The sequence below is a fragment of the Gallinula chloropus genome (assembly GCF_964237585.1).
Source record: "Gallinula chloropus genome assembly, chromosome: 13".
Lineage (NCBI taxonomy): Eukaryota > Metazoa > Chordata > Aves > Gruiformes > Rallidae > Gallinula > Gallinula chloropus.
Genome location: NC_140098.1, coordinates 3913037 through 3934374, shown reverse-complemented (window position 1 = coordinate 3934374; position 21338 = coordinate 3913037). Strand labels below are relative to the sequence as shown.

The window sequence follows — 21338 nt, the reverse complement described above, 5'->3', positions numbered from 1 at the left end:
TTCGTATCTACAATACATCTGAGACTTCCCATATACCTGCCTACCTTCAACAGTCAGACACTGTGATAATTGGGTGGCTCTTCAGGACATACATGAGTCATGAGAGTGTTCATATCACCTGTCTGACTTTGATATTTCTGTTTCTGAAATAGTAACCACCTTTGCTCACAGATACATGACTTGCTTCGATTTTATCAATCGCATTATGTGGGTACAAACATTACAGCAGAGGGTGTGTAGCTGTTCAGAGTTTAACTATTAAGAGATGCTTGTGATAAATAAATCTGCTCAGTTCCATCATGAAAATTCTGTGTTCACTAAGTGTCATCCAATCTCACTGCCCAGTAAGTCTGGATCAGCTTTGCAGTGTGTCCAGCTAGTGAACAAAACATACAAGGACAACAGTTCCAGAGTCTCAGTCTTTTCTCCTCTGCAGGTACTTGTAATTGTTCTGCAGTTAGAATGCTCATACATACCACACACACACAGAGGGTTTATTTATGGATGAAAAAAAGTGTTTCCACATAGTCCCTGTAACAGGTCTGTGTAGCACTCTGAGAATCACACAGTTTAAAGGCTTACGAGTACCCAAATGTAAGATTCTGTTTAAAACAAACAATGCTGCAAATATTTATAAGATGCAAAGAGACTGAACAGCTAGCAGTGTGACAATAAAAATGCAATATTCACTGTGAAACTTCACATGCTCTACACTGCAACAAAGTGTTACAAACAGAAAATAATTCAGGGGTATAGTAGATACCCAAGTCCATAACAGTCACTCCAGGAAGCATCCATCCATTTAGGTGCATCCACAAAAGCAAATAATGCCTTTCCTATTTAAGAAAAAGAGATTACAAAAGAGCCAGCCTCTAGTGAAGCATATGAATGGAAATCCCAAGGTTTCTTTCTAGAAGCTATAGAACTATTAAAGCAAGCTGGGATTTTGTAAAGGTTATGCTACACAATTCTGCCTTTTGATCATCTTGCAATAAAGGGCTCATTTATTTGAACTTTTTGGTTCTTTTTGACACATTAGTTAAATCCACAATGTAGTTTGACCTATAATTCTCAACTCAGTGACCAGGCATCTCTCATACAGTCAGTATTCATCACATTCAGCAATGTCTGTAGAACAATAGCCAGTTCTACTGTATGAACCAGTTTTAAACATTGGAGATAAAAATCTGGTCCCAAAGAAGCAAGCATCCTGGCTTCAACAAAACAGATATTATACCATATATTAGGTAATTATATTCCTGTAGTGAGGAAGAAACCGAAAGTATCTCAGTGAAGTATAAAAGCAATTAAGTTAATTGCTATCCTACAATGTTTTAAGGGAATCTTATCCTTTCACAAACCCTCTTGTCGGATTCCACAGCTTTTTCTGTACTTAGCTTTGTATGATGATTGTACAAACCTACAGGAAATCACTGACATGGATACAGAAGAAAAAACTGAGGACTAAGTCTGAAATAGAAACTTTATTAAATTAACATCTGCACCGATTTACACAACTACCCAACACATCTTATGAGCTCTGCTCTTACTTTCCAGATGTGAGAGAGGCTACCATCACACTGTACTTCCCACGAGTCTCAACAGTCAAACTGAAAAGCATCTCCTGATAACCCTTGCCCTACAAAATAAAGGTGCTGGGTTAGATGGTGTCTGACCACCCAGTTTCAGGTATGCAGACCCTAAACCCCTGTGCTAACTTGGAGTTTCTTACAGACACCTGCCATGCTATGCAAAATAACAGCATGACTTGGAGCAGGCACTGAGAAATTCCACCATTGCCAATGTCACTCCAGGGTAGGATTCAAATCTGGTGTAAATTAGCTGAGCCTGGAGCTTGCTGCTTACAGAAGTATGTAGACAGGGATGGCAGGATAGTGACAAACAATGGCAGTTTTTCTGAAAACGGAATTTAAATAACCCAGGAGACAGGAAATCTTTAGGAAGGCAAATTTGGTTGAAGGGGATCAACTGCTTTGTCACGTTTCTAACAATAACAGCAGCAGCAAGCAATACTGGACGAGCAGGGGAAGGTAATCTCCTAGGATGGTTATGGGTGGGCAATCCCATGAACACATTGATGCTCCCAAAATTGGATCTAGCCAAAAATTCTCCACAGTCACCATGACTATAACATACCCTGAAGGTTCTCAGGCTTCAGCCAACCTGCTCCAAGAATTTCTGCTTCCACCACATTCTCCATGTCTGTAAACCTGTATCCCTATATTCCTCATTCTTGTGCCGTAAGACACACCCCAGCCTGTTCTGTTACAAAGTCCCCCAGGCATCTACAGACAGCTGACGTTCATTGTAACTTCATCACCTATCAGGGAATCCACCTGAGCTTCTCGCTTGGAAAAATGACTCGTTGCTGGCTCAGAGTCCTGCTACTGAAAGGCTTTCAGAAAACTGTATGCTGGCTGCAATAATTTGGAATTCATCTGACAGATTTTGCAGGAAGAAAGGGGAGTGCAATGATCTTGTCTCCAATGGGTATCTTGTATTTGTCTGTAACAATGGTACACCATAAGCTTTAAAAAAAAAAACAAACCAAACCAAAAAACCACCTGTCAAAGCCTTTTCTCCTATGAGAAATTATGTTAAAGATGTTAAACACTTCCTGACTCTTGCCTGGACAAGCTTGGTATCTCCTGATTTCTCTAATCACAAGAAATCTGCTTACCTCAAAAAAGCCCCAAACAAACCAAAAAAGCTCCCAAAACAACCAAAAAACCAAACCACAAACCAAACAAAAACAAACCCACAAACCAAACACCCCACTTTCCTATTGCTCTTCTATTTTATCCAGTCTGTAGAGTTTGTTCTTGTTTCTCTGTGAGCACTATCCACTAAATATTATTCTTCTGGGTATCGGTGATACCTACTGAATTAAGTAGTTTATATTAAGTTGAGTACTCAGAATGTTTAACATAACAAATGCTCCCAAACCAATATATAGTGGACAACTGGCACAGTTTAGGGCCATTGCAAGGTAATGGTTTTGTGGGCACGGACTCTAGAATAGGTGCCCATTAGATCACATATACATGTTCTTCTATTAATTAAGTTACCATAGCCAAATGACAACAGGGTCTCTATATTCCTCACTAATGCTGCCACAAGGCATGCAGCTGATGCATGGTGTTAGCCATGTGGATTTAAAATTATTTATAACATCCATAAATTTTGGAGGGGTAAGAAAAATAAGACTTAAACCCCTTAATCTTTTGTTAAAACTGAAAGGAACAGCAGCAAGGGATGAGATAAACACCAAGGTTATAAGGAATTAACGATACATGAAACTGCATCTTTTTGCTCTCTGACTCATCCTGCAAATCAGGGATATCAAGTAAAGGTCAGGAAAGAAACACTTGGAGAGCTACAAAACTACAGCAGTTAGAAAATAAAAAGAATCATAAAAATGTCACTGCTAGATCTTTGTTAAACCCCCACACCTCAGTTTCTGATCGTAAGTGTAACACCTGAGTGCCAGTCTCCTTTGATCTATAGTTTGCTGTTTGGAGCTGAACAAGCCATAACTTCAGTTCTTTTCTTGTCAATGGGTAAAATACCTCAAAAGCAAGAGAGCTGTGTGTATTGATTAGAAATTCCTCAGGTGTTTTAGTATTTCTTTACTATTTCCCACCTCATACCCACCAGGCACACGCTTTACATGCAGCAAGAGTGTAAAAACAATGTATCTACAACCAAAAACTCTTCATACATTTCACCCTGTAGGAAAACCACCACCATTTCCCAAGGTATGGAAGTGTAGTTTTCTAGAGCAAAGGTTTATTACTGCAGTCCACATTATGTGGTCTAATCCCAGCACTCACACATGTGCATGACCCCATGCAACAAGCATGGTCCTGAAATACAGAGCTTCTCTGTCTCACAGGTGAGGGAATACTGGGCAGTCTGCTGCAGTCAGCCAGTTCCTGAAGTAGGGAAGAATTTACTGTACATAATCTCTCTCCTCATGTCACAATAATCCTAATTTTCCCCTCAGATCACTTCACAGTGCTTGTGAGAACCACGGGCACTGTAGTTGCCTCAGCACTGCTATAGACTGCAGGGCAAGGTATGAGCTGGGGGCACAAGGTGTGGCTCTATAGCACGTAGGAGTCCTCCCGGCCATAAGGATTTTATCCGTAGCCTTACGAGCTTGTTCTCCGTGAAATTCTACGGGGTAAAGCTGAGAAAGAAGGGGGGAAGGGAAGGGAGGAGGAAAAAGTGCAAGACCCTGCTCCAAGTGAATTCATTATTTCCATTTTCAAGCAAGCATCTTACTGCATTCTCCAGGGCACCAGAGAGCAAACAATAGCTCATGCTAAATCTCTCATAAAAGCACAATCAATAATTGAGCTCTAATGGCACTATGGTTTGTACACTGAGTTGCAAACTTAGTAATTACTTTAGATCACCCATCAACCATTGTTCACCATTTGCAAGCTTTCTTCCACCGTCAGCACAGCGGGGTCCCTTCCTCTTGAAAATAAAAGGCTTTTCTGAAAAACATTTGGTCAGCCTTGTGTTAATGTATGCCTTAGACTGAGCCCAAAGTAACAGGAAAAAAGTAATTGGGCTATAGGTCAGATGAAGTACAACCAGGCACCCTGAATTTTCCCCCTGCTATATGCTTAAGAAATAGTAGCTATACAGCAGCTGTACCTAGAGTCACTTGCTGCTAATAAAGTATTTATGATTTCATCTTCTTGCCAATTTTATACTGCATACTGAAGGAGGCAAACTGTATTAATCCTATACAAAGAACTATTGTTTGGAAAAAATAAAATCTCTCAGAGATCTGCATAGCCATCTGAAACACTGTTTATTACCTCTTCAGTTCTCTTTAATATGAATCTGGGACTATAACCTACCATTTAAATGCTTTCTCTCAAGTGTAATACTCTTTTCCCTGTTAATTGTGGAAAACACAGGGTTTTGTGCAATATCAGAAAGAAGGTCATGACATTCTAGTGGGCTTTTTTATGGTTTATGAAACCTTCATTAAACTTTTAGAAGACACTGCTTTAAGTGGCTTGGGAGGAAGCAAAAACCTCAGAATGCTTCTGGGGAACATCACCTGTAATTTATTCACTTTGAATGCTTTTTATGGTGCAGCTCAAGACAGATGCATGACATGATTCCAACATCCACAAACCCGAGGCATGAAGTAATTGAATCCATAACCAGAAGCTGGTAAATGGGTAGTCTTATGAGTTATTCTGCAAGTGTTACATGGAGAACAGCTTGCTTCACAATCATTATTTTGCTGTAGTGCAGAAATCATGTAATGAGGACTTCATGCTGTTAGGATCCTAACCCTTGATTGTTAGAACATTTCAGTCATATTAAAAAAATGATATATTGCAAGCAGATAGGGAGAAAAATAGTAATTGGAATCTCAGCAGTGGGTTAAAGCCACAATTTATTTACCATTTCCCTCACATTAGATGAAACATTAATAGGATTATTAATAAGAATTCTGTATTGGGTTTGTCACATAGCAGTAATGTATCAAACTGTTCTGCTGCCAAAAGCATGTAAGTATTTTTTTCTTAAGGCTACGGAGAAATCTTGGCTATTCTAAAAATTACTGAAAGATGTTAATTTTTATAGTTGCTTGAATTAGGACGTGACCTTTAAATAGAAAGGCAAAACCAATACATCCATCCAATGATATCGATTTGTCTGTTACATCAGGTGAATGCATTAAGGAAATGGAATTACAAATTAAAATTCAGCACTGATTTAATAAAAATAAGATGCTGCTGAAAAGCAATTCTCTTTACAAGACACTTTTCTAATTTTCATTGCAATTTCTATCACCACTCTAGCCATTAGATCCCAGAAAAGCTGCTTCTATTTTTGGTCTGTAGTTATAACTTGGAATTATTTCAGGCTTTTTTGTGTTATTTCCTTGTATAATTTAGCTTGATTCTTTGGTCTAGGATACAAAAAGCCCACCCTCCTTTGCTATCTGCCCAGGTACCTAAAGCAATTTCAGCAATGGGAAGAGGATAGATGGGCAGAGGAGTAGCCTTTCACCTCTGCAAAGGTGAAATGTTGTTGTGGTAACATACTACACCCTAACAGTTCCCTTGCACATTGTTTGCCACTTGGACTTTCACTGTTTTAGGACAAAACCAACAAAAATATTCCTCTTAAATTTTCTCAAGTGAAATCAGTAAAACTGATTCAGGCTTCTGCTGTGACAACTTCAAGACTTATACTGCACGACTCTTACCATTAAATTCCTGAGATGAAATCATTAGAGAAAGCATTCATTCTAATAGTTTGAAAGATTAACTGAAAGACAGGATCATAAAGATCATTTCCATATATGACATAAGTATAAAAAGACCCCCCCATAATTTTTATTTATTCCTAGTTCATTTACTCAAAGGAGGAATGCACTTTGGAACACATTTTGCTTTGTTACTTACAAATATACACACAGGCTTTTATGCTGGTTTTTTTTTTTTTTCCTAAGTAATACACCTTAGGTCCATCTCTGAACACTAACTTTTAAGCATGAACCCAGCTGCTGCAGATAGTGATTAGATGAAAAGTCACAAAACAATAAACAGGAAGACTTCTGAACTCAGGTTGGGGATGAGAAGGAAGCAGCCTGCTTGGAAATAATTATTTTACTGCAGAGCAGAAATGGCACAATGAGAACTTCACGCTGCCAGAAGCTGTAACCCTTGATTGCTGGAATACAGCTGTCACATTAAAAATGACACATTGCCAGTAGATTGGCATAGCTGCAGTAATCATAGACCTCACATCTGTGCTATGCTTGCCCAATTAAGGGGATTTTTAGTGCAAGCCTAGGCCAAGGTTAATGAAATTATTTAACATGCTTTATGGCAGTAGTATTTGAAGACCAGACATTAAAAAGACCATATATTAAAAATTATTATTGCAATCAACAATAGAAAAGTGGAAGAGTCAGAACCTGTTGCTCTAACCTGTAAGAAGCCATTGCATAAAACTACAGCTAGCTTAACCAAACTTTTCAGTTACAGCTATATACTTTAAATGCTTAAACCAAACCAGAGAAAACAGTGTTTATCGTGATGCTGATAAGGGAAAACAAGCTCAATCACATCTTCAATGCAGACCACACATCTGCATTAAATTCTACATTTCTAGATTAAATCCTATCCCTGCAAGCATGAGCAAGGCAGCCTTCATTTCCTCTCAGCTCTTTGTTATACACCTCCAAATATAACAAACATACTTGCAAGCCTGGAACTGCAAACAGAATTCCAGCTGCTGACAGGAAGAACAACCTGGTGAGACTGAGCTATACTGGTTCAAAGCAAGTGTGTCCTTTCATTGCCAATACCATCTACTCAACAAAATACTGCTTGTAAACCTCTACATTTCAGAAAGAGGGACCAGCATTTGCTTACTGTGAATATCTTTGTTATTATGACTGTAAGAGTTTTAAATATTTGGACATGATTCTCTCTCAAGGGTAGCACAATTTTAGCTCTGAAAAGAAATACCTTCTATTTAAAGATAGTCAGAACCCATTTAAAAACTCCTTTCTTGTCACTCTAAAGACTTTAGACAGTTCAGATAAAGCCTCGTTGTACAGTTTAAGCTGATCTAAGTGCCTTGATACTGCAAACATTAAAAAAAAAATCTTAAACCAGGTCAGATTATATTGCATTAAACACAGAATCTGTAGAGTCTCAACAGGGTAGAGTGTGTCTTCCTTCTATCATTGGGCTTGGGTGTTTTATTGGGGGTATTTAGAGGGGCTGTGAGTTGGGTTTTTTTTGTGGATGGTGGTTTTGTTTTGGCTTTTTTGAGTAAGTGTGAAGGTGTCCGCTCTCTCTCAAGGAAGAAGAAACTGTCCTAATTAACATTTGTTGACAGGAGAAAGGTATTAGTAAACCTTCCAGCTGAGTTCATCAGAGGTGAGGTTAAAAGTAAACAGCAATAGGAACAGGAAAAGCAAGGAATGGCACAGGTCATAGAAGTCCACATTAGTATGGACTCATGCTTTTTGTGATTGGAGAGGGACACAAGGGAAAGAAAACTAACCAGGCACTATTTTATCAGAGCTGTAATAGATATGGGTGTTTGTTTAGGGTTTGGGGTTTTTGGTGGTGGTGCTGTGTTGGGTTGGTTGGGGTTTTTTAAACTTTGTGGAAGTTATTTGATACAGATGAGGAAGACAGAAGCTTCCCAAGCACCAACACCTTGGTTTCACCATGGGCCCAGATCAGAGGCAGCATATGTCTGTATTGCACTGGCACAGACCAAAGCCTACTAGGCTGAAAGCTGAGACAGTCTTGAACAATCAAAAATCATGAATCAGGCTCAAAAGTACTGTAGTTTTAGCCTAATAAATTTGAAACTTGAAGTAACAAAACCAAGCATCTGATAAATTTTACTTTGCTACGAGTTTTGAGAGAGCCTTTAGATCCTGTTTTCCTAGCAACTGCATTCCTTACCCACAGTTACAGCAGCATAAGAAGGGACAGAGGAAAAAAGTCACCTAACAAAAGCTTTGAGAAGTACTGCCCTTCCCAGTGACTTGCAGAATCATGGGTTCCCTTTTTCAGGAACGCATCAGATTATGACTTGGCCCTACACTGTTATTTAACCTCCCCGAGAAGCACTGATTGGCACGAGATCTTTTAACGAAGGAAGTTACAAGACCAGCAGCATTAGAAATTTAAATTTAAAAAAAACCACCAACCCACATACAGACATCTTTCATTTGCAATACTGCTGCTACATTCCCCACACCCCAAGGCAGATTGCACTCTGATACCAGCTTCCTCCCTCCCAACCAGAGGAAAAAATCACTATGTGTCACAGAAGGAAAAAGAATAATCTAATTGACCATGCAGCTTGGTATCTACGTGTCTCACAAGGGGCTTAGGAAGAGCTAATATTGCAAATATCAAGTATCTTTGTGAGGCAAAAGATCATTTACTAAGTGTCCTGCTGCGAGATGCAACTGAGGAATTTGAATGGGTCCCTGATTACAAACCTTGAAGTCCATAGGAGTTTTCTGGATTCACTGAGCAGTAGGCTGGACCTGTGCACCTGAGGGGATTGAGTTCACAAACAGATGTCCTAAAATTGCCTGAAGAAATACAGACCTAGCGTTTGCCTTTGACATTTGTTTGTCCAGATTGAGCAGACAATGCTTGTAACAGATAACAGTTAAACAGCTAACAGGTATGTTCTTGGTCAGTACAACGAGATACAGAAGCTAGCTTATTCATTCAAAAATTCTTTTCTGAATGGGAGCAGGCAACAGGAAGTTTATTAGTCTACCATTTGGAAAACAACTTACATGTACAGCGAAGCCTTCAAATTATCAAGCCAAGTATTTTCCTTTCTGTGTATATACTTTATCTAGAGCGTGTTAGTACCAGGCACAAAGGATTTCATGCCCCCTCACAATCACTTCTGTCTTACTACAATTTGGCAGTAACTGAGAACTCTGAGTAAACACCACCACCACCTATCAATATGGATGAAGTTTCTCTAGCACTTGTACTGTTGTAACATGAGCATACGAATATGCACTGAATAATAATAAAAAAATCAACTGCAGTATAACTGGGTGTAACTACATTAAATTTTAGATAATTTGGGCTTGAACCATTAGCTGGTAGAAAAAAAAAAAACCAGCTTCATGAAGTCAGGCAATTCAGCACAACTGTTAATCCAGTTATGATTTTAAGGGTTATGAAGTCATTTCTACCAGTACAGACCTAGCTCACTGCGGAGTTTCCTATTTGCATGCTCCATTCAATACACAGGCTTACAACTTCCAATTGCAGGGAAAACAGATATTTTTAATATCTCTTGTTTTAGATAGCTCAACCTATAGCATCAAATTGTGTCATGCGTTGCCAAATAAAAATAGCAATCATCAGTCTTTATTTGATATGCTGCTGTAAACAAAGCAGTGCCTAGCACAGAGCACCAAGATGCTGGCACCTTGCTGCTGAGATGCCTGCAGCTATTTTTGGGGCAGGCTGTCAATCATGAGAATTTGTCTAAAAATTCTTGAAAATGTGCCAAGAAGGATCAATGTTAACCTCCACCTAAGAAATATTGTTTTCTACAGTTTATGTTCCTCTTACTTTATTTTTCCTATTTTAAGGGTAGGAGGCTACCCAGGCAACAAGTATTAATGAATATGGGGGGGGGGGGAAAGGTCCATTTCCAATGTTTGCTTATTAGGCCTTAGTGAAGAATTTAATAAGTTGAATTTTCCTATTAATGCAATTGAAAATTTAATGAGCTTCTTAATTTATGACTTCACTAGGCTTGAATTATAAAACAATAACACAAGCTGCACTCTAATTGCCTGAGTGTGCCTGAAGATGACAGCGTGTTTAGGCTTTCACTTTAGCATCTAATCTAAATATATTAACAAATAGCACAAAAATCATTGCAGTTGTTCAAAAGAGACAGAACAGAATTAATTATTCTTTGTGACAAAACCATGCTATTAGAGCATGATCCTTACCGTTACATTCCACATTGTGGTAGATAATCTCCAAGCTCTTTGCTTAATATTAATAAAGTTTTGTGGCACCCTTGAGAGCCTGTTAAGAAAGATTATTCCCACTAAACCAATAGCCAGAAACAAGATCAAGCTGGTAGTATGAAAATTTAGGGTCTGAGCCAGGTCTTAGAAGGTACTGAATGTACTCAGCTCTTAAATGTGCCTGGAGCTGTAGACATGCATCTCTTCAGAAAACGGAGCCTGGTTTTGCCCAGTTCTGTGTGATGCCACAGCCTTTTTCTTGAAAAACTTTCCCATTAGTTCTAAAATTTCCTGGGGCTATCCAGCTACTAAAAAGGTCACTGTGTTGGTCTGCTACCAGTCAGCAAAGCACTGCAGCTGGAAGTCTCAGTGGTCTAACTCAGGGCAGTTTCACACAAAGTCTTACAGTCCACCTGGTCTATGCTGCATAGCCAACAAGCACCCAACACAACAGACAAGTTCAGCTTGCCCAGGCCAGAGCTGATCAGTACAGGTCCTCCCTACAGCAGAGGAGTCAGAAAGGACATTTTCCATAGCAAACTCAGGTCTTTAAACATATCTTCCATTATTCCCAACAAAAGTTTTCCCACCAGATAAATAAGAAAAGAGAATACCTAACAGTTTATGTTGTTTCCTAACAGTTTAATAGTAGTGTTAATTCCAAATTTAACACCATAGGAGTTGACATGTTCTGTTAACTTTACTTTTTAATATTGTCTGTACTGTTTTCTTCAGAACAGAAGACATGCAAAGAAAATTAAAACCCCTTGTAGTGCTCTCAAATAGGGATACTGGTAACTGTTTTGCCACAGAGCTCTAGAAACTTCAAAAAGGAACAAGTTTCTGGACATCCTGGTTGCTGTAAGACAGCATTCATCACTATTTTTCAATCCTACTGACTATGCCATTAGACAATTTATTGCAAGAATACGATAAACTTACTGCAAGTGATCCTAACAGCACAAAGGTAGTTCTTACTGCAGGTGACAGTCTACCTCCTTCACTACCTCCACTTCTTTACGTGCATTGTTGTAACTAAGCGATGTGGAAAGCTGCAGATCATTAGATGGTCATCTAACATTGCTTAATTTACTACCAAGACAAGAAAAAGGCTTGTATCAGCTAACATACAATTTTTTTTTATTAAGAAGGCAACTTCTGGTTTTTGCAAACAGGCTCAGAGTTCGAGAAAGAGGAGGACAAGAAGGATGGCATTTATAGGCATTAGTATTCAAACTGTCTTCCCCAGCTTATGTCTTTCCCCTCCTCCTCCCTATAAAGAAAGCACATAGGAGAAGATCATGAACAGCAATAGTTGCAGGGTCTAACAGTGCCATTTGTCACTGCCAAGATTCATCAGTGATACAGGATTACAAGAGGGAACAACTGAAAGGTTAAGGATTTATCTAGAACATCTGAAACAGATATTAAGCTGAGATTTATAGCAAAGTGCTTAATGAAAATTAATGTTTACTGTCTTTGCTATTGTAATACTAGAAACAGAAACTGGTTCCTGTCCCAGGAACCAGCAATGATCTCTTCCATTGGCTAACAACACCTAAGAGCAGGTACTTATGTTTAACATTTTGTATTTTGTCTTTACTGGGCAAGTCCACAAGGGTGGAGCATTGTAAGTGCAGGGGTGAAAGCTTCTGGAAATGCCTGTGAGAAACAGGTTTTAAGTACCTAAATCTGGTTCACTGCCTGCCAAGACTAAGACCCTATGAGCAATAAAGACTTTTATAAAAGCTAATAAAGGCAGCTTTATTGGTTTTGTAGAGCCATCATCAGCATTTTCCTTTCAATATCTGTCTAATGACATGCTTTTTAAAAGAGTTATAGGCTTGTAAAGATCAATGAAAAAATAACGGACCATGAACAGGAATATTACAAGCTGGACATCTTCATGCCCAGGCTGTTATTGCAGGCTCACTTTCATCTGATGAGAGATGGTGGTACTGCTGTACAAACCTGCTTTTAGGAAGCAGGTCGCAAAAAACAGACAGGGATTTAGCCTTCACTATATAATCTGGTTATGAATTGCTTAAAGTCTTACGAAAAATACTTCAATTTTAAATAAGAAATTGCAAAAAATCAAAGGTTTTCATGTACATTAAAAATAGCAGCTGCAGTTCTTAAAAAAAGGAGACTCATTACAGATTTCCATATTGTGCTTTTTGCAATAAGTGTACTTTATTTTTAATCTGAATTTGGACAATGAGAATCAACTAAACTGCTCTTATTTTTAAACAAGATTTATGTTCTCAGTGCTATAACTTACTCTCTAAGACATTACACAGGTTTTTGTTTAAAATAACTTACTTTAAATCAGTATTTTCAAAATACAGGATATGATGTGATTGTTACTACCTCTCAATTTCAATAGAAGTGATGGATAGAAGGAGGAAGTTTTTATTCAATAGTTTTGAACTAGTAGCAGCATTTTATAGGTAACGAATATCTGGACATTTCTTTGCATTAAAGGAAACATTAACTACAGATAAATATAATTAAATCCAGTTGAAACAAATTAGATTCTTCAGTTGACCCCAGGTTTCTGTATTACTTTAGTCTACTATTCAATAATTCTCTAATTGAATAGCATGTGAGCTAGGGTTCCTCAGTCCCTATGTAGTCTTAAGGCAAGAGAAATCCCTATCTGGATTTCCAATTATTTGCAAGTTTATTGCTTAAACAAAGCCACATGCAGATAAGGGAAGGCAGAAAAACCTTCAAAACATTAGAAGTCCTACATGGCACTTCTCTCAAGATGTTTGTGTGTATTCATTTTGGGTATTGTGATGCCTTTAGGGTGTTAAAAGAGAAGAAAGAGAACCCTGGGAACAAGTAAGTGGCACAGTTCTATGGGGAAAATCCGTGCACAGCAATAAAACAGACTAATTCCATTCAGAGGACTCGCAGAGGAACATGGTTTAAGCAAAGGTACTACAGCAAGTTTTAGATCTTTAACTTGAACATAACAAGAATTTCTTTGTATTTTACTCAAAGGTGAAATCATTACTAAAAATTACTGGAAAATACTTTAAAGAGTGTTAGTCATACAGATTTTCAGAACATGATCAGAAGTAGTATTTAAAAACTTTTAAAACTCTTGATTTAATAGATGCATATCATATCCATATCTAAATTAGTTGTAAACTTTTTTGGGTTTACAGAATGTTTCAAGGCCCTCACATTAAAAAAATAACGCAAGTGGTTCATATACACAAATGAAACCTCTCCAATGAGTATTTTTATGCTCTGTAGATAATAGTCCATTGCGACACTTCAAGTGAGATGTGAGACCAAACAGCTGGATAACTATGTTTGAAAATCTATTACAAAGGAGCATGCAGAGTTAAGAGCGATGGGAAAGTGTCTGTGTTAACAGCAAGTATGTCCATCAACATTAACATACACACACACAGGCAGAACTAGGAAGAAATTCCAAAACAAAGAAGGCAACAAAAATACAACAGGAAACCTTTGGGGCATAAGTTAGGAAACAAAAGTCAGTCTTTGTTCAAAAGCTATATAGTCCTCAATTAAGGAGGCTAACATTATATCATTTGCAGAGCACCAACCACTGATGGGCTTGGCCAGTAAGTTAAGATACACTGCACTTCTGAGAAAGGCCCATTCTTCCTTTTTTAGAGCTTTGGAGACCAAGGCAGAGATTTCGTGATGAGCCCAAGCCTCTAGACCAAGTCAAGCATACTAAAATCCATTTTACATCACATAGGTTTTGAAACCCACCACCATGCAAACTGTTGGAAATTAAAGCCTGTTTAAAACCATCAGGAAGCCACAAATGAGTGCTGCCAACATTAAGTAAAAAAAAACAGAAATTGCCTGACCCATACTTAGCCTTTTACTAACAGCAAATGAAAGATTTTTCTTCTACTAATTGACTCCAAGACACACAAGACTCTGCTGCCTTGTGATTTGACAGAAAGCATTTAAAAAACACACCATGATGAAATAAAAGTAGTTACTCTAGAAAAGATCTTGAGGACCCAGCTTAACAAACACCTGTTCATACTTTGTAACAGAGGTTTGTCTCTAAACTTTAAGGATATTAATGCTTCTCTGTAAAAAAAAAAAAACCCAAGAAAAACACAAACCACCATTTGAAAAGTTTTAAAAATGCAATGACTCATTTAGACTTTCAGCAAGTTCTCTGAGCTAATGCACTGGTGTGAAGCCAGAACGGCTGGTACCTGATTTCAGTGCATCAGCAAGAAGCAAGCTCACTGAAGCCCACACTGTATCTCTTTCCCACAGTGTATTTCTCTTACTATGAAAGTGTTTTGAAAGACAACTCTTCAGAATCTGACAGTCACCAAGGAAATCACTCCTATTGCTTCTTCCAGCACTTGCTGTCAACAGCTTGGCAATTACCACCTTTCTTAACAGGGGTGGGGGGGGAGACATGTCAAGTCAATTGATAGTCTGGAGTCTCATTTGTTTACTAACAAAACTGCAGCTATGGATTAAAATTTAAGATGCAGTAAACTGAGATCAGATCAAGCTTCCTATAATTTTAATTATCTTATTCATATAAGATACATTCTTTTACAAGATTATCAGCCCTGCACTACATACGAACTCTACAAGTGAAGATGCAGGTTCCTCCAGCTCCTCTCTGTAATTGGCATGAGAGAGTCTGAGGAGCATATTCTGAGGAATTTCACTTTTGTGCAAACAAACCAAATGCACAAGCAGTTATGGGAAGGGATTCAAGGCCACACTACTGTGTGTTTTCTCAAAATAAATGTAATCTTTATGTCCTGTGTAGCAGAAAGTATAGAAAAGCTATCTGAAACTGCATATGGTGTGCCTTTGCAAGTTTCAGTTCATTTCAGCTCCAAAGATCTAAGATTGCATGAAGAGCATAAAACCAAATCCTGCCAGAATGTTGCTTTAAGATGTAAAAGGAAATTTAAGGAGGTAAAAAAAGCACAAAGCTTTTTCCACAAGGAAACACAGACATTTAAATTCATTCTAAATGACAGCGGGGAAAAAAAATTACTTCCAATTTAGTCCTTATGAAACAGTTTTTTACATCTTCACACTTGGGATAATTGAAGCTTCTCCAACAGGGCATTGTAACAAATTTAAGAATTCTAATCATTTTTATGCAAGAAGGAAAAACTTGGAAAACAGTGAGTGAAAGAGTGCTGTTCTTTCCCATACATCTTCCTACTGGGTTTAATTTTTCTTGAGGCAGAGACAGAAAGAAATTAAAAAGCATGACCAAAATTTTATTTGGATTTTTTTTTTTTAAATTCTTGCAAAACAAAAAAGAGTCACTGACCATTTTATCCAATATTTTTTCTCCAACAAAATTTAACAAGAAACTTGTTTTTTGCAAGGCCACTGCAGTTTTCCCAAATAACTTGGTTTCTGTGGAGCAGTACTAACTTCCCAATCCTTTTGGGGACAAATACAGTGAGAAGACACAGCATGAGTAAGAGCATTAGGAGAGCAGTTTACCATCACTTGCAGAAATCGATAATGTATTACTACTCACTCACTGAGGAGCTGATCCTGTATCCACTGAAGGAAATGCCAAATTTATCATAGTTGAAAAGACAAGGCTATAGAGTTGTAACTAACTACTGCTTGAACAGGAGCTGTTACAACACTGTAACAGAGTTCTGATTCTTGAAGCAGCTGACCTTCAGACAGTGGAGTTCAGAGGGTTTGAATATTCCATTTCTGAACATTGAGCAATAAAGCTCTAGGGAAGTCAGCCACTGGAATAAAAGCAGAAATTCTTTCAATCCCCCTGAATAAATTGGCTGTAAGACCATGAGAAGACTACCAGATCAGGCTTGCAAATACTAGAAGTTTGTTTCTGATGCACACTATTCATTCTAAATTTAAGGTGCAATGATGACATAACTTGGTGTTCAACACAAGAAGTGGAAATAAAGACAAAATTGACTTACCAAAGGTAAAACATCTATAATAAGTGATTCAGATAAGAGATTGAGACTTAAGAGGCTCTTCTAGTAAAGTTGCATATAGTATACAGATTTAAAGAGGTTTTATCTAGTGTCTATATGTTAGAGTGCAACCTGTATGCATTCTCAGTAGTAAAATCAGCAAGCTATTAAATAATTCAGTAAAAAGTCCACATTTGAAGTGAAAGAATTGCAGATGAAGCAGTTACTCAGATAGGTGAAGTCATAGTTTTCTGCTAAAGTCTTTGGGTTTAATCGGCACGAGAGCAGAGGCATTAAATGAAAGTTTGAATGATTATCAACTTTAAAGTTCAGTAAAGCCACTTTTTCTAGCTTTAATGTGAGGTTTTCTAGCTTTACAGAAGAATGTAAAATTGCTCTCCAGGTCCCTTCCAACCCCTATGATTCTATGATGATTCTGTGTTCCAAAAGCTTCAGAAAATCTTCAAGGTCTCAAGCCCACTAAAGCTGAAGACTAGCACGTTGACTCTTCCTAGCTAGGTTGCCAGCTCAGGACAAGCCCTGGATACCACATACTATCACATGGATACTGAAGTAGTCAGCACTGATTTTGAGCCAAACCTCCTCATTCTTACTGACATGAAAGTCCATCCAAGACACTGTGCTCGTGCAAGCAAGTTGTTATTTCATCCAATCACTAAAATCTGGGCAAAAGAGTACATAACAAGAAACAGGAATTATTCTATCAATGAGAATTGCAAGGCCAGTGAGAAATGACTAACAGAAAATCCCCACTGTCCTTCAGTTGCTCATTAGTCAGGAATAAAAGACCTGCCAAAGAGCTCAACCCCTCACACCCCAACTTTCCCAGAACTGTCATCTCCTCTTGTTTCTCACAGGTCATGAATCAAAGTCTGTCCAATTATCACCCTTTTTGCACTATGCTTTATAGTTAAGTGGCAGGTGTTAATTTTTTTAAATACTATGTATTGATCTCTTATACTAGGAAGACTTGTCAGTAATTAACTATGAGAACAGGCAAAAGTGAAACTGTATCAGTTCCAGCTAATTGACTGAGACACATACTAATATACAGCATTTAGATACACATGTGTGGTATATGATCCACAGTCAATCAAGTCTGTGAACTTCATCACTCAGAGGCATGTCTGTGTAGATGTACCTTTCAAGTTTTGCCTGCAGCCTTCTCTCTTTCCATTTGCACTTTCTCTCCCAAAGAAATGTCTCTACAAAGTGACATGAAAGCAGTCCAGAATTCTACCTGTATTACTTTATCTTCCCTCCCATAGAAAGACCACAGAAACTTTCGTGTCCTACTTGCAAAACATCTTGAAACCTTTCTGGGGTTCTCTGAGCTATTCTGGCTAGCTAATGCCTCTTCTACTGCAGTCACAAAATACACGAAGTGCTCAAGATTCACTCAAACTCCTCTGGTTACATGAATACTTCTTAACAGGCTGCTAAATATAAATTCAGTGCTGTATTTTAAACCTTAGGTTTTACTTTTTAATAAATCTGAATAAAGTGTAATGTCCTTGTCAAAGTCATGCTAGGAAGGCAATATGCAAATATTAAATATGAGAACGGAGAATAACTGAGAGGTATTAAGTAGAAATTGCAAGTAACTGCTGACATTGCCTGAAAGCTAATGATGCTAATTAACGATATTCCCAGGGATAGATCCAAAGAAAGAATGGGGAATGCAATAGCACAGGCTTTACTTTGCTGCTTTCTTCATGGAATTCTTATCGAATATAAATTAAGTCAGAAAATGACACTCCAATTAGGATGGATAAATAGCAAAGAGAAGACAAAGTAAACTAATAGTGGTACCTTCCTCATAACAAATTCACAAACAGCTTCTAGGGTTCATTCAATTAAGCTTTCAACATAGAGGTACTATGCATCTCCCTTTCCTTTATTGTCTGACAAGGAAGCAGACCAACTCTAAGTTACATGATTATTTAGTCAAGGAGATGGATTCAGTATATTTTAGAATACAGTATCAGTGGAAAAAACACAGTAGTATGGCTCTTCCTTTAAGGATTTATATGCCTGTTCTATTAGCATATTGCAAATTAAAGTAGAATCAGTTTTTAAATTTCAATACCAGAAACTTTTCTTCAAACAACTTACGATCTCAACAATGGAGAACAGAAGAAGGAGCTTCATTACAAATGCTGAATGGAAATTAATAACTTCTTGGACAAGACTAACACTACAGTTTCAAACAATATTCATTTAACAAAGTCACTACAGATACATAGATGGTGGGACCTACCAGGAAGTTACAGCAGTGCTTTGACCATGTTTTGAGTCAGAGGAATGTATTCCTCCCAAATGTTACTATTTTGGCTTCTACTCTTGCTTTGACCCTGATTAACCAGAAAATGTCATGGCAAACCACATCAATACCATTATTTCTCACAAGAATTTGTGTCTAGAATAATAGAAAAATAAACAGAAGTTTTAATGGCTTAAAAGTGTTGTCAGGCATTGGAATAGACTGCTCAGGGAGGTGGTGGAGTCACCATCACTGGAGGTATTTAAGAGGCATGTAGATGAAGTTCTTAAGGACCTGATCTAGAGGCGGGCTAGTCAGGGTTAGGTTATGGTCAGACCTGACCTAAAGAATCTCCTCCAACCCCAGAGATTCTATAATTCTAAAGTTTCAGGAGAATGGTATTTATTACTAGCACACTTAAAGACAAAAATGTATAAAGCAAACCAGACACAAGGCAAGTTGTCCAAGAGGTACAAAGCCTTCACGATGGGGGCACAACAGCAGGAGAATAGCCTCAGTATTTTGTCTGAAAGACATTGTGTAGACCTAATCAGGTGGCATCCATATTTAGAAACAGTTGGCATCAGTTCCATATTGTGATCTTTTACTCCAAGAATCCCTTACTGGAAAAGAGCAGAGAAAGCTGTGTACAAAGGCTGCCTTAAGTTCAAATATCAAGAGGGACATTACACCAACAGTGCTACAAGGGAGTTTAACAGGGAATCAAGAGGGAAGCACTGACAACATGTCAGCAGCCACAATTCAGCAAGTGCTGTGCTTCAGATTGATGATTTTGTGCAGGTTTGCTCAATCTGATATCCAGGAACGGCTACTAGTACCACAAACAAACTGGGAATACCAAGTTCTTTGACAGTCTGAAAGTCCTCAAGTGGCAAACATTAGAAGTCACTTAACATGTGTACCAATCTCTACTTCAGTTCCCCCATTTGTAATTTTTTCTTGTTCAAACTGATGGATGAATCTAATGCTTTTAATTATTTCCAGGATATGCCCTTCAGAATTGCATGGCTTTCCCCACACACAGTACTTCTGTCCAGAGACTCCCTTACTTCATTAAGATGGAAAGTCATTTCAGTCACAAAAAGCCAGAGTAATCGTGTTTTAATCAACTGAAGTGCACACAAGCTGCTACCATCCTAAGTACCCCACGACACAAATGCCACACAATACTGCATTGCCCACCACCGCTGTGATGGAGAAACTGCAGAGCTCTGCCTGGTTTAGAAATACAGAGCAAACTGTTTCACTTAGCTACTGAGGGGTAGGCATAGAGTCAGACTTGAAAAGCTGATTGAGAAGGACAAGATCACCATCAAGTAATTCACAGTACTAGCACAGGAGAAGGGAAAATGAGGGTGAACAGATATCTTTTGGGGAAGTATTCTATTTCACCACAACAACTGCTTAAGAATAAGCTCCAAGTCAGTTCAAAGTTCCTCAAATAGACTGTATTTAAGCTATTAAAAATTGCAATGCCTGGCAATAGTAGGATGAAACAAGAAAGCTAAGAAATCAAGAAGAACGGGTTATCTGATTTAGAAAGGAATTCACATAGAAAAGAAGGCTCAAAGAGGTAAAAACCCTTAGCCCTCAGTAGCTTGACATACTTCTTATGCCTTTCCAAAATCAGAACGTGGGGGGAAAAAAGGAAGCTCTTCACTCAAACTGTGGGAAATAGCCATGGAAATATTCTACCCATAAGTCTCTGTGCAAAGGATATAACCATCAAATCTGTCCTTTAAGTTTCCAGCTCCTTTAAATCAGCAACTGGACTTTAAAAAAGAAAAATAGTCGGATGGACTTAATCAGATTATTGGCTGCAAAGCATAAGGGGAGATTGATGTTGCATACCACAACCATGGGAGCATGAGAACATTAAAAACTTTAAAACCTGCACAGCAAAGAAATAAACATTGTTTTATATAACTGCAGTTCCCCTCCTCCCCCCCGTAAATCTTACCTTACATACAGTACACAGTTATCAGAATAAAAATGAAATCTTGTCAGATGTCACTGTTAATGAGCATCCATCTGATGAGCATGAAGTACCCTAGAGAGATTTTCCCTATAAGAGAATGTTTATTTCACTTTTTTAGCATCAACATGGCTGGCAAGGAACACAGTAAGCCAATAGAACACAAATTGAGAAGGATCAATTAAAATGGGAGTTAATAAAATGCAGACATTCTTGTTTCCAGAAATACAAGCTTAGCATTTGTACAAAACGCTGGATCACAGGGTCAGAGGAGAGACTGAGAATTTTTTCAGAGAAAGAAAGATGAAGGGAAGGAAATTATTGTAAAGAACAGAAGTGTGAATTTTAAGAGCAGGAAAAGCACTACCAAAAATGGGTTGTGTTAGCTAAAACCAGAGATTGTAGAAAGCACTGAAGGAGCCACCAATAATTGCATCTAGAGAAACACTAACACCATACCATGGAAACAAGTACTCTCACCAGTCCTTGCTCCCCACCACAGCTGTAAAATGTCAAGACTCCCCTGAAACACACACCTCCTACTAGGGG

At 38.1% G+C, this 21338-nt stretch overlaps 1 protein-coding gene across 1 annotated transcript in view; it reads left to right on the top strand.

Moving 5' to 3' along the window:
* Window positions 1-21338, top strand: part of CHST8 (carbohydrate sulfotransferase 8) — a gene marked incomplete at both ends in the record, with an annotated part of 134945 nt that overhangs the window by 104687 nt on the left and 8920 nt on the right. The window lies entirely within an intron of this gene.